This window comes from Protomyctophum bolini, assembly GCF_963924005.1.
Source record: "Protomyctophum bolini genome assembly, chromosome: 5".
Lineage (NCBI taxonomy): Eukaryota > Metazoa > Chordata > Actinopteri > Myctophiformes > Myctophidae > Protomyctophum > Protomyctophum bolini.
The window spans coordinates 1,415,722-1,429,374 of record NC_137866.1 but is presented as its reverse complement, the minus strand read 5'-3'; the positions used below and the strand labels follow the sequence as shown (position 1 = coordinate 1,429,374).

The 13,653-nt window shown below is 43.4% G+C and overlaps 1 long non-coding RNA gene across 1 annotated transcript; it reads left to right on the top strand.

Annotated features, from left to right (window-relative positions):
- Positions 1–10,012: 10,012 nt before the first annotated feature.
- Positions 10,013–12,850, top strand: LOC308315619. The gene is made up of 4 exons (XR_013964056.1): positions 10,013–10,698; positions 10,958–11,008; positions 11,195–11,251; positions 11,750–12,850. It is a non-coding gene; the product is annotated as an uncharacterized lncRNA (long non-coding RNA).
- Positions 12,851–13,653: the final 803 nt, after the last annotated feature.

The window sequence follows — 13,653 nt, the reverse complement described above, 5'->3', positions numbered from 1 at the left end:
AAGTTTTTGTTTTAAGATTCATGGGTTTTTATTATTGTTTGGACCCAATGTTTTATACATTTGTGTCAATAAAGTAACTAACTAACTAACTAATTAACTAGTGTCGGGGCTCTGATACGGTCACGAGCAGAGAAGTCCCGATACTGCATCGGTATCGGAGAAGTATCGGATCGGCCCTTATTTGTCATATGGGGTCATATCGGCACATGGGCGAATATACCATGCAGTCTAACTACAACAGATCCCACACAGCCGGGGTAAGGAAGGGGTTGACACTGTGGCAGGTGAATGAAGTGTTGGGGGCATCATGTGGAGTTTGCTTTGGAGTTGCCCCAAACTGCAAGTGCACATTGAGTGAGGAGTCTATAGCTATAAACACAACACCAGATATATAACTAGATAGCTATAAACCCGGTTTGACCTGAATTATAGGCCCCCTATAATGAATGGCATTTCCATCTCTGGGGCCCCCAATACATTATTGTAAAATCAACCACTTTGGTTCCTAACTATCACGTAGCTGCTGGGGACCCCCTGGAACAACCCCGGACCCCGCTTGGAACCACCGGTCTGTATCGGGCTGTCCTGGACGATATGGATGTGGAAGGAGAGTATACAGACACATTTATATTGTAGTCAGGCGGTATGCCGTGGTGTGTATATATATATATTGTAGTCAGGCGGTATGCCGTGGTGTGCTGCCCGTGACCCCGACAGACCCTATACGGTGGTTGGACGTCTGATGAAGCTCCAGTTGATGATGTAATCCCCCCTCCCCTCCCTCCCCCTCCCCCCTCTAAGCGCAGCACTAAATAATCCTCATTATGTCCGTCGTATAAAGAACTATAGCACGCATGTGGACTCCTCTCTCCTTCTCTCATTCTCCTTCTTCTCTCCTCCTTCACCGCTATCTCTCATTTCCTCCCTCCTCCCCCTGTTCCTTCACTTCGGCGTGTGTGTGTGTGTGGTTGTGTGTGTGTGTGTGTGTGTGTGTGTGTGTGGTGTGTGTGTGTGTGTGTGTGTGTGTGTGCGCGTGTGTCACATTTCCCCCCCATTTTTAATGTATAATCTTTACTGTCTGCTGTCAGGACAGCCTTGTGTGCTTCTCTAAGGATATGATGATACTCTATTGTCTACATGTGTCCTTTTAACGGCAGCATGTTGATTCTGCTGACTCTCTCTCTCTCTCTCTCTCTCTCTCTCTCTCTCTCTCTCTCTCTCTCTCTCTCTCTCTCTCTCTCTCTCTCCTCTCTCTCTCTCTCTCTCTCTGTGTCTCCGGTCCTCCGCCGCCCCCTCTTGTCAGGGCCTGTTTGATCTCCCCTTCTTGCTGTGTTCCGGACCGGTCTCATCCCAACTATCTGTCTGCCCAGATTCTACTCATCCATCATCTGTCTGCAGTGTCTCTCTCTCTCTCTCTCTCTCTCTCTCTCTCTCTCTCTCTCTCTCTCTCTCTCTCTTCTATCTCTCTCGCTCTTTCATTATTTCTTTCAGACTCTCTCTCTCTCTCTCTCTCTCTCTCTCTCTCTCTCTCTCTCTCTCTCTCTCTCTCTCTCTCTCTCTCTCATAATGCTTTAAATCTTTATTTCTTTCAGACACTCTCTCTCTCTCTCTCTCTCTCTCTCTCTCTCTCTCTCTCTCTCTCTCTTTCTCTCTATCTCTCTCTCTCATAATGCTGCTTTGTCTTCTGTAGAGCAAGTAGAGGAACTTTCATGCATTTTCCGTCTTCGTGCATATTCTTAGGGCGGCGGTGGCTCAGCGGTAGAGAGTGGCCGGATGGTAACCGAGGTAAGGTTGCCAGTTCGATCCCTGTATGTGGGCTCCTCCCCCAGAGTTAGTGTCAAAGTGTCCTTGAGCAAGACTCTGAACCCCTGATTGCTCCTGATGTGCTGGTTGGTGCCTTGCATGGTTTCCTCCGCCATCGGTGTGTGAATGTGTGTGAATGGGTGAATGTGATGCACAATCTATGTAAAGGTGTGTGGATGTGTGTGTGAATGGGTGAATGTGATGCACAATCTATGTAAAGGTGTGTGAATGTGTGTGTGTGTGTGTGTGTGTGTGTGTGTGTGTGTGTGTGTGTGTGTGTGTGTGTGTGTGTGTGTGTGTGTGTGAATGGGTGAATGTAATGCACAATCTACAGTATGTAAAGGTGTATGAATGTGTGTGTGAATGGGTGAATGTAATGCACAATCTATGTAAAGGTGTGTGGATGTGTGTGTGAATGGGTGAATGTGATGCACAATCTATGTAAAGGTGTGTGAATGTGTGTGAATGGGTGAATGTAATGCACAATCTATGTAAAGGTGTGTGAATGTGTGTGTGTGTGTGTGTGTGTGTGTGTGTGTGTGTGTGTGTGTGTGTGTGTGTGTGTGTGTGTGTGTGTGTGTGTGTGTGTGTGTGTGTGTGTGTGTGTGAATGGGTGAATGTAATGCACAATCTACAGTATGTAAAGGTGTATGAATGTGTGTGTGAATGGGTGAATGTAATGCACAATCTATGTAAAGCTCCTTGGATAAAGGTGCTATATAAATGCACCATTTAGCATTCCTCTGAAGTTCACTGTCTGAACTTCATTGCCCTCCCCCTCCCCTTACCCCCCCCCCCCCCCCACTCTATCTCTTTCCTCCTCCCTCTGCCTCGTTTTGTCTCGTGGGGGGGGGGGGGGGTGCTCCCTATTTATTTTATTGATTTCAACGACGGGATGAAGAATGTGCAGCCAAAGACTGACTGGCTGCAGGAGAGAGAGAGAGAGAGAGAGAGAGAGAGAGAGAGATGGGGAGAGAGAAAGAGAGAAGATAACTGATATACAGTACATATACAGTAGGATATACACCTGATGGAACACATACACACAAACCACAAACACACAAGTCTGAGTAACAACGTTGCGTTTTACAAAGTGCTCAAGCTAAATGAGGATAAGACAGAAGTTCTCATAATCGGTTCTAGTGAGCAGAAATAATCAATAATAAGCAGACTTGGTAACCTGGCCGTAGAAAGTAACAGTACAGTAAAGAACCTGGGGGTCATTATTGATTCTGAATTGAATTTTAATTCACACATTAATCATGTTACCAAGATTGCCTTTTTTCACCTTAGAAATATTGCACGAATCAGAGCCTATTTGTCTTTGGACGATGCAAAAACGCAAATCCACGCCTTTGTTTTTTCTCGGCTTGACTACTGCAATGCACTTTTTTCAGGACTGTCTAAGACAACAACTGACAGATTACAACTTGTCCAAAATGCAGCAGCCAGAGTTTTAACTAGAACTAAGATGAGAGAACATGTTACTCCAGTTTTGGCATCACTGCACTGGCTTCCGGTTGTTATTAGGATTGATTTTTAAATTATTTTACTTGTCTATAAAGCTCTCAATGGTCTCGCACCTTCCTACCTACATGACTGCCTGCCTAAATATGTCCCAAACCGCCCCCTAAGGTCTTCCACTGCTGGCCTGCTCGCTTTGCCAAAAAAAATGGCAACTAAAAAATACGGGGAAGCAGCTTTTTGCTTCTACGGGCCGTCGGCATGGAACAAGCTCCCACTGTACCTTCGTCAGGCAGCCTCTGTAGACATTTTTAAAGCTCAGCTCAAGACCCACTTCTACAACATTGCTTTTAATTGATCTTTTATTTTTTATTTTTGTTATTCACTGTATTGCATTACTGCTTGTTTTTTTTTAATGTCATTGCCTTGCTTTTCTTTTATTCTCCATTGTTCTGTAAAGCACTTTGAGCTGCATTTCATGTCATGAAAGGTGCTATACAAATAAAGTTTTATTATTGTTATTATTATTATTATTATATAACTCCTTTTCTGTTACAGTAACATCCACACACATGCTCTCTCTCTCTTTCTCTCTCTCTCTCTCTCTCTCTCTCTCTCTCTCTCTCTCTCTCTCTCTCTCTCTCTCTCTCTCTCTCTCTCTCTCGCCCGCCCACTTCTTAGCGAAGACAATGGCTGATTGCTCCATTCTTCTCATAGTTTATGGCAGTGTAAGAATAACCACACTGTAAAAAGTCTTCACTCCGAGGTACAGTATAGGCTATCAGTGACCTCTGAGACCTGTGTTATACTGTAGCCAACTCCACACACATGAGCAATAATGTTTACTATATTAATAATAATTCATGATAATAGTAATTCCTCAAGTGAAGTGGACTTCAATTTAGGCTTTTTTACGACCAGGATGAAAACGGGTGAAACAGTTTTTAAGGCATTAATTAAGAATAAAGAGGATAACACAAAAAAAGGTGCCGGGGAGGTTTTTTTATGTTATGCGTTTAGACATAATGTCTTACTGCACCACATACTGTACATACTGTAACAGGCTGTTTACATTTCTGACTGATACAGTATTCAATAAACCGATCAATCAATGGAACCTAGCATGAAGCTCATGATGCAGTACGTGTGTGTGTGTGTGTGTGTGGGCGTGCACGCAGTGTGCACTTCACACACACACACACACACACACACACACACACACACACACACACACACACACACACACACACACACAAACACACACACACACACTGTAAGGGATGATTGGTTTGTGTTCATCTTCATATACGGTATAATATGGGCTCAATATGTCCAGTCTATAAGTACGTGTGACGGGCTATGGCTGTAATCAAGGAGGTCGTGTATCAAAAAGACAAGCGAGTGTGTGTGTGCGTGTGTGTGCGTGTGCGTGCGCTTTTGCTACCTTGTGGGGATCGAACTATGACTACACACCAACGACGTGGGGACCTGCATCCTTGTGGGCACCAAAATCCTGGTCCCCAGAAGGATTATCATTTAAATTGATAGAAAAACAGTTTCTAGTATTCCTAGGGCAAATTTATTTGGTTTTTAAAAAAGTGCCCACAGAGATAGAAAATCATGAAAAGTGTGTTAAAAGTGTGTTAATATGCTCCCCCTACTGACCAAAACTATGCAACTGCAGAAGTGTGTGAATTCAGGCATTTTCACACACCTATAGCCAATAATATGCCGTGCTGCCTATCACGTGTCACTTTAGCCAATCAGCGCGAGTTTAGCAGGTTACCGTACCGGTAAAAGGTGACACCCCCCAGTCTGCCTATCACGTGTCACTTTAGCCAATCAGCGCGAGTTTAGCAGGTTACAGTACCGGTAAAAGGTGACACCCCCCAGTCACACGTCACCCCCGCCAGCCTGAAGGCTCGTACGGTGTCACCGTCAAGGAAGCAGGAAGAAGGAGGCAGGAGGCAGGAGAAGAGAGAAGGTAACTTTTCGAACTATTTTGTAATTATCATAAGAATCGGATTGTTTTTGTACAGTTCAACTAACTATTACAATGCTTTAGTCCACAACTCGCCTGTGGTAAAACAGTAGAAACAATACCAATAAAGTTCCAAATAAAATAAGTATTTTATTATATTATTAAATGTATTATATTTTATATATACAGGCATCAAGCCTAAATCACTGTGGACTGGGTTTTTTTTTTTCTTGGACTGACTGTATTTTTTTTAATTTGATGTTGTGCAGGTCTGTCCATAGTGCACTCTTGGCTTTTCTTGCCTAGTAATACTAGTGTGAGCTAGACAATTTCGCGCAGCTGTGTTGAATTGCGTCTAATGAGCACCTCGATTGGAAACCTCTCCAGCAGATAGGTGGGGGGAGGGGGTGAATTTACTGCACTTGGTTGTAAGTAGCTATACTGCCTCGCTCACCCAAATTGTGTTGCCGTCGTTTCGTTTGGAGTAAAGGACAAACTTTCATCTTTGGTGCACGAGAAGAAAATTGTTATTCCAGTGACTGACTTCCTTTATTTTTTTCATAGGCTCATTCTCCGTCATGGCCCTGGAGAATGCTGCCAGTGACAACCGCTTCCAGGTAAAAGTGATTTTTATTCAGCTTCACAATAGCTTTGAATTGTTTGTAAGATGTTGTAAAACGCATTATAGAATGTGCGGCCACCTTCTTGTTTATAATTAAAGTTGGTAGACGAATGGTATACATTTATATATGCTCCTTTTTAAAAGACAAACTAAAAAGCAACATTTAACAATATAAATAAATTGTTGTAGGCTTAATCATCAATAAACAACGCATCGCATCTGCGCGTCTACAGTACCTAGTCCAAAACATAAATAAATCCAGTCCAGATCTGAGCAAGTTATACCTATAAAGCCACTGGACGCATGGGCTAAGCCTTTTTTTATTATTAAGGAAGATCAGCATGCATGTCACCGTACGTGTTCTGTTTGTTGACATTTCGCTGACGAGAAAACCCTCAAACATCGATAGCACATGGCTAACTTGATAGCCGTAACTACCGTGCCAGTGTGGGGACTCGAGGAGGAGGTTGAGGAGGAAGCGACAGCGGCTGTAAACGTTCTCCCTCCAGGCCAAATGGCCAATAATGGATTTAATAATGTAGGTCTCTGCATTGATACGATCGACATGTGTTAATCTCGTCTCGCTGTCAGCCTGTCACTCGCTTACGTTTTGACTACTGCAACGCTACCGTTGTAGGCTTGTCGCCAACTAGCCATTGAAATACAACAGAGAACGGGGACATTGAGGGGGCAGAAAACAGAGCCAGAGCGCTGTTCATGCAGCCTGAAGTGTGACAAGCTGGGCGGCGCAAATAAGAGCAATTTTAGGCATGTGTGCAACATCCCTACAGCTAACCAGTGCTAATGGATATGAACGCCTGGGCATTGTACGGCCCGTGAAAGATTACTTGATAATCCGAAAATAAAACATACTTTCTAATTACCTTATGGGTAAAAGCATCGCTTTTATTTAGGCGCATGCTTTGATTACCAAACTCCCTTGCAGGAGGACAAGTTAAATCCCATTATGCTTCATTGCTTTATTTAACCCGCCTCGCCAATAAAGTTAAGATGCTGCCGTATGGCGTTGTTGCGCCCAGAATGTTGCATGCTTCTGAAGTTCAGAAAGCTTGGGCGGTGCGCCGTGAGCTTGTGGATCGTCTGTTTTCGGCACACGAGTCGATCGACACCGTTGTACCACAAAGTAAATCTGGCAGAACGAACGTGCACACATCAACATACAGCGCCTGCCAGGCTGCCAAGTCTCAACAATACCATTACTGGTTGGCTTATTATTGTTTTCAGAACGTTATTGTTTAATGGTTGTGACTTAACACTCATCTCTCGATAGTAAGCAGCGCACCATGGGTTGTGAAAGTGGCACCTCCAGTGTCCTCTGAATGGAACTATTAAGAGAGCTACCTCTAATGTTCTCATTGTTAAAAGAAAATGCTAGTATTTACAGGACTTGTAACTTAAACAAAAACATAGTTTTCAACTGGGAAAGGAAACGTAGAAAGTAGAAAGTAAAAAAATCACACCCATGTGAAGTGAGGGGTGATCTTATTGTACATCATCATGATGTAAAATAGTCACTCTGCCTATAATTTGGGTCAAATGTTTCACATTTAGTTTACCATTGCTTTGCCAAACAATGCCATTTACTGCTATTTATATAGAAATAAATTTGATATTATGCATAATTAAGTTCAGCCTTTTGGCCCGGCCCTCCAAAATATTTTCTGTTTCTCATTTGGCCCCTTGGGAAAAATAATTGCCCACCCCTGACGTATACCTATCTTAGCTAAATTAGCTTCCGCATGAAGGTGATGTCACACACAGCTCCTTGGAGTGTTTACTGCCCAACAAAATAATCCTGTTCTTATAAAGTTTATAAGAAGTGGAGAAGTCTTATAAAGTGGAGTAGGAGTATGTGGGGGTGACTGTGTGTGTTTTGTTTTTCAGTTTAATGTTGGAGTAGAAGTACTAGCAAGATGGACGGACTGTTGCGGAGGTGGTTAAATGCAAACCGGGTAGGATGTGAAAAGTCTCTTGAGTAGTTTTCATTTAGTTTTAGTCACATTTTAGTTACCTGGAATGTTTAGTCTAATTGCAGTCGACTAAATGTCATGCGATTTCTAGTCTACTATATCAACAGTTTATTTAGTCGACTAAATGTTTTTTGGCAGGCCTTGGTGGCGTCATAATGGCTGATTTTATACTTGCTGAAAATGGCAGATCTACAAGTTCACGTGTCGCGCTGTGACGTATTGTGAGATTGTAGATCTGCTATTTTCAGCATGCGACCAAGTGTAAAATGACTTATACTGGATCTCTTGTCCTCTCTTGCAGAAGGTGAAACCCATGTCTGCGGCTCTGCCCTCCACCTCCTCTGCGCCCGCCCAGTCCTGTGCCCGTCTCCCTTGACAACGAGACAACTGACAACCTGTTACAGCACAGTAGTGTTCTCCCAACCTCTCCGTCAGTGGCTTCTCCTCTCCTCACGAAGGTAACAGGGATTGTGTTCATAGTGTTATGATATCATTATTATTATTATTATATCATTATTCCTATACTAATCTTTGCTCTTGTCCTCTCTTCCCTGTAGATCATTCGACCAGCAAGTCGCCACTCAACTGGCTGGATGACGCTGCCCCCATGCCCTCCAGTAGCCTCTTCTCTCTGGCCTCCACCTCCTCTGCGCCCGCCCAGTCCTGTGCCCGTCTCCCTTGACAACGAGACAACTGACAACCTGTTACAGCACAATAGTCTTCCCCCCAGCCTGCCCCAAGATTTATCAGATGAAGATTTGGACACCGATCAGTCTTCTTTGGATGACAGAACGTCCAACTTTCGAGAGACAGGGAAGTGGTAGTAACACCCAAAACGCTTGGGTGTAGTAACACCCAAAACGCTGTCCTTAGAGCCTCTGTGATTATTCCTGCTGTCGGAAACAAGAGGGTATAAAATACAGCGCTAGGGTTAAACGTTTGCTCTGAAAGAATATATATTCAAAGATTTGAGCCACATTTTCAAGAATTTTATAAAATGGCATATATATATATATACACACACACACAAGCTCATAGCTTTTCACAGCAGCACTATGAGCTTGTACATCTGCTATTTTTCAACAGCTAAAGTATAGCATAATGGATACAACACCAAAAGGGGTTAATACAGCAGAAACTCCATACCATTTGGATCAATGTGGATTTCGTCCAGGTTCTTCCCTTGGAGATCACCAACTCGTCCCTGCTCCATGGCAATCAGCACCTTGCTGATCCTCGCGAGCTGAAGGGTCTTCTCTGGTAACCTATAAAACTTGCTATGTACTCTGATGCTGTGTCCCATGAAATCAGCTAGCTGCCCCATCTCAGTTTCCCTAAGGTTCAGAACTGTGGACAGAGTTGCCAAATGTTTCCGCAGTTTGGTAGATGTAATTGCCTGTGGATTCTTGAGGCCACACAGATTGCTGTACTCTCGGAGAAGAGCACTCGAGCGATAGAAAGACATGGCGCCTGGTACGGCGAATAGATAGCGGTTATCGTCGAGGACGCCACATTCCTTTCTGCATTCACAGAGACAGACAAGTGATTCCAACATTGACGGACTTAGGAGAATGGGCACCATCCTGCCATTCTTTCCTCTAGTTTCAATTCTGGAGAAGTGACTGCACAGCTTTATCTCAAACTCAGAGAGAGCGTAGTTGATGTCCTCATGAGTGGATGATTTGTCTCTTGACAAGAATGATGTGAGCTGAACTTTGTTCGTCTTCCCTTGTCTGCGACGGTTGAAAAGCAGAACCAGAGCTTGAGTGACCTTGGACAGTTTCTTCCAGTTCTCCATCGACGACGTAGACTTGAGGTCCTCAATGTACTGGTGCTGCTTCTCCTGCAGGAAGTCGTGTAACGTTTTGACATCTTCTGTCAGAGGCAGGACCAGAGGGTTATTCAACTTTCCCTCCAACAGGGTCTCCCCAGCTCCCTCAACTTTTGCCGGATGTAGTCATATTTTGCGGGGTCGGATCCGTGCTTCTTGTAGAGGGACTTAGCCAACTCGAGAATACACCAGTCTTTTTTGGCTGCATCTGCGATTTGATCCTGTTTCATTCTACTCAAGACATCCCAGACATCAGTGGACACCCCATCGGGGATGGGTTCAGCAAACGCACACAACATTTGTACTCTCTTTTTTCCAGGTTGTCGCTTTACGTCTGGTTTGATAAATTTGCAGTTCTTCATGTGTCTCCACAGTGCAGATCTGGTCATCAACCCTTGGCAGTAGACACAATGCATGTACTCTTGGGCAGTCAAATCTTGTTTTGGCTGCTTGCTTGCGACCAGTGTCCCTGTGCCTGTTTTTAAGACTTCGATATTGTGTGCGAAGTTGCCTCTGTTTCGGAGTAGATCTATATGTAGTCGCCTTTCTTTTGAATTCTTCGGAAAGCTGAATGCCTTTACAACCTCAAACTCCTTGCGGTGAACAGTCTCCAAATGCCTTGACAATTTCAACATTGGCATCTCACAAAAGACACAGAAGTGACGTTTACTGTATTTCCGAGATCCATCGGCTTTTTTTCCGACAGCAGGAATAATCACAGAGGCTTTAAGGACAGCGTTTTGGGTGTTACTACACGCAAGCGTTTTGGGTGTTACTACCACTTCCCTGTCTCTCGAAAGTTGGACAGGTCTCTCTATGGTGTCACACTCTGTGGCCACATCCTCAAACCAATCACTATCACCGTCACATTAACTTTTATCGGCAGAGGGGGAGTACGTTCTGTCATCCAAATCCGAAAATGAAGAGGCCTATGCTGAGGAGGACGCGCTTGAGGGGGACGCCGCTCTTGAGGCCAGTCAGGACACATTTGAGGAGATTACGGAAGGTATGTGCTTTAATCATTACATCTCCACATCTTGTTGCACCTTTACAGCACCCCAACTCTATCTGCCTATCCTAAACTGTTTAAACTATAAACTGTTCCTGCCAGTTGTCTGGTTCTCACAGTCATTAGCTTGGAGGCAGCCAAACCTTTAACAACTGTCGCCATTTGTAATTGACACACAGATATTACAGGGAGAGACAGCAGACACGATCATCTCTAGCACATCTAGTTACATAATATTTGACTTGTCATTCTATAGTTGCTGACCTGAGTGGATCCGCGCAAGATGGGGAGACGGAGCCAACAGGAGGTAAGGATATTGGACAGGGTTTTACTTTTATTTTCCCTCAGCCAGGTCCTAGCGTACAAGTGGCTTTGTCGGTCAGTCTGTGGCATGTGTCATTTTGCACCAGAGTACCTTAGGAGAATCAACGCCTGTAGCTTTACCTAGCCTACCTGTGGCACTTAACAGAATGTTCTACTTGTCATTCCACAGTTGCTAAACGGAGTGGGTCGGCACCAGCAGGAGCCGGACAGAAGGAGCCAAAAAGAGGTAAGGATATTTTGAGTGGTGCAACAGCTTTGTGTCCCTGGGTCCCTGGCTGGGTCTGTCTGTCAAAGTACAAAATAGCGTTTGGTTGGGGTTTTTTTGTGATTAACTGGCGGGGGCTCGTTATCCCTGTTCAACATTACTTTGTTTCTTAAAGGCTAACATTTTGTCAGTTTGTTTAATGTTATATCCTGGAGGTTCTTTTCGTGCTCGTGTTAAACTATCCACTTTACAGCTGTCATATTTATCAATTTGAGAGGTACAACAGGTGCGTGTCCTCTGGTAGCTTCCTTAGCACTGGGTGCTCAGTTTTCCTACTGTACTAATTTTGGCAGCTATTAATCGGAACATGGTGATTAATTACAAAATCAGTTGTTAAACACAGTAACATGACTAAAATGGCCAAATCCGGATCTATAGTCAGTGGTAGAAATAATTGTAGCTTTTAGGCTAAAACGATTACCTTATAATACACTAATCTGTTATTCATTTCTCTTTTAGCTCGGAAATGGGAACCAGAAGAGAAAGAAGCCGTGGAGAGGCACTTTAACAGTGTGAATGCAGCCGTAAAGTTTTCTACATCTTCTTCTTTAGGGATGTAATTTTGTTATGGACATAAAATTTTATAGCTTTCCAATCTCTCTTTGTAAGGGCTGGCTCTGATTCCAGACACCTGTCACAGTCACGTTTGCCTGGGACATTACAAGTCTGTATAGATTCCTTAACACTAGAAGGTCTGAGAGGTAATTTTGACCGTTTTTTAAATTATTTTTAAGTTGATTATCTTTGCCCATGAAGCTTTCAGAAGAGCATCATCATCCATCACCATTCTATCATCTCAGAAAATCTTGACATCTGAAAAAAAATCTAAATGTGAATTTAAGCACATGCAACTTTAGCTGATTTTATTTCAGACCTTCTAGTGTTAAAAAACATGATACCTGTGCTTGACCTCGTGAGGAGAGGAGAAGCCACTGACGGAGAGGTTGGGAGGAACACTACTGTGCTGTAACAGGTTGTCAGTTGTCTCGTATCATGTCAATATCATGGTCAGTATAATGTCAGTATCATTGACATTCATTGTATATATCATGTCTAGTAACATGTCAGTATCTTGTCAGCAGAATCATGTCAGTAGTATCTTGTCTAGTATCTTCTCAGTATCATGTCTAGTAGTATCTTCTCAGTATCTAGCTCCATTAAATTGGAACCCCTATATCTATGCTGCTACGCTTTAGCCTCAGTTTAATTGTTGCCTATGTGCCTGCGTTAAGTTTATGTCGCAGTCCGCTCCTCGGACTGTGAACTTTGACTGTCCTTATTTGATATTGGACTTCTGGATGTATTTCTGTCATTTCACTGATTTCAGTATGTTTTGTATGTATTTGCTCATGTGTTCCTGACTGTTGGTTTGTTTCTTTTTGTAGTATTTGTGCCTAGTGTTCCTGCCTTGTAATTTGTCAGTGTTTCCACCTGTGTCATTTTAGTCCCCCAGCCTATCCTAATGTTTATTGTATTTTGGTTCCACCTGTGACCTGTTATCCTGTGTGTATTTAAGTCCTGTGTTTGCATATTGTTCTTGTTGTTTCGTAGTTCCCTGTGGTGTGAGTTCCTGTATGGTTTCTGTGTTTTGTCATGCCTTCTTTGCCCTGTTTATGGAAGAACCTCAGTTTGATTAATAAATCCTTCTAAGTTTATTGCTCTGCCTACTGTCGCCTGCATTTGGGTCCTCATCCGCAATCTTTTTGACAAAGCTGCATCTTTCCTCAATGATTTAAGTAGATTTGAAATGTGTTTAAAGGTAGCAGATCTGTTTACATACGCAGTGCTAGTGGTCCATAGGGTGGTTGTAATCCATTCTCTAGCCTTCTATCACAACAGTACACACATCTTGGTGCTGTGTTCCCACATTGTTGTATTTCTTCCAGTAGGCATGCTCCAAGTGTAGCTGTTGTCTCACAACCTCAGCCTAATACCTTAAAATGTAACTATCTCCCTTGAATCACAGGGAAATCCATTTGGATTTGAGACCCAGGTTTGAATCCTTGAGTACAGGCCAGATCAATGACAGGTTATAGTGGGCTGGAAGCCAATCTTAGCCAATGAGGATGGAATATGACAAATCTGAAAGACCCGTTTTGTTTAGTGAATATAACCTGGATGGGCGGACAGGGTGCAAAACAGTCTCGGTCATGCATTCCGGCCTGGTGGAGACTATAAGGGAATACAATTTAGTACCATGTATTTACTATTTACCCAGCCACTTCATATTCAGAATAAGAATCAGAATAAGTGTCAAGTGTCAAAGGCACGTAAGTAAGTACCAATCACTTATTACCTTAGTAATTACATAAAGATGCCATTGAGCATTCAATCAGCTGCTCACATCACACGTGTGTATGACA